The sequence below is a fragment of the Egretta garzetta genome, unplaced genomic scaffold (assembly GCF_000687185.1).
Source record: "Egretta garzetta isolate BGI_Z169 unplaced genomic scaffold, ASM68718v1 scaffold368, whole genome shotgun sequence".
Lineage (NCBI taxonomy): Eukaryota > Metazoa > Chordata > Aves > Pelecaniformes > Ardeidae > Egretta > Egretta garzetta.
This window is the reverse complement of record NW_009260684.1, coordinates 2,082,276-2,083,014: the sequence shown is the minus strand read 5'-3', so window position 1 is coordinate 2,083,014 and position 739 is coordinate 2,082,276.

The window sequence follows — 739 nt, the reverse complement described above, 5'->3', positions numbered from 1 at the left end:
GAGCCCTGGGGGACACCACTTGTGACCAGCTGCCCACTGGATTTAAGTCCATTGACCACAACTCTCTGGACTCAGCCATCCAGCCAGTTTTTTACCAGGCAAAGAGCATGCCTGTCTGAGCCATGAGCTGCCAGCTTCTCTAGGAGAATGTTGTGGGAGACTGTGTTGAAGGCTTTGCTGAAGTCCAGGTAGAGAACATCCATAGTTTGTCCCTCATCCACCAGGCCACAGCAGGAGATTCAGCTTAGTCAGGCAGGACCTGCCTTTCATGGACCCATGCTGGCTGGGCCTGATCCCCTGATTGTCCTGCCCATGCCTGGTGAGCGCACTCAGGATGAACCACTCCATAACCTTCCCTGGTACCAAGGTCAGGCTGACAGGTCTGTAGTTCCCTGCATCCTCCTTCCAGCCCTTCTTGTAGATGCGATGCATGCTCCAGCCTCCTGCCTGGGACTAACCACATGGAGTCTCCTCCTAACTAACAGGAAGAGCAGATGCATCATCTCCAAGGCTCAGTTCACCAGCAAACGAACAGGCGACTCAGCTGCGTGTTCAGGTACTCCTCCGATTTGTTTTCACAAAGCACGGGGTGACGGACAACATCCATGCAACCATCCATGCAGCCTTACAGCGGGGATGATACAGCCGAGCTTTGTCAACGTAAATTCTCCTTACGAGGGAGGCTATCTTATAGCGAAGTCACCCAGCGGAGGCGAGAGCTTCGTTCGCTAAACCTTGC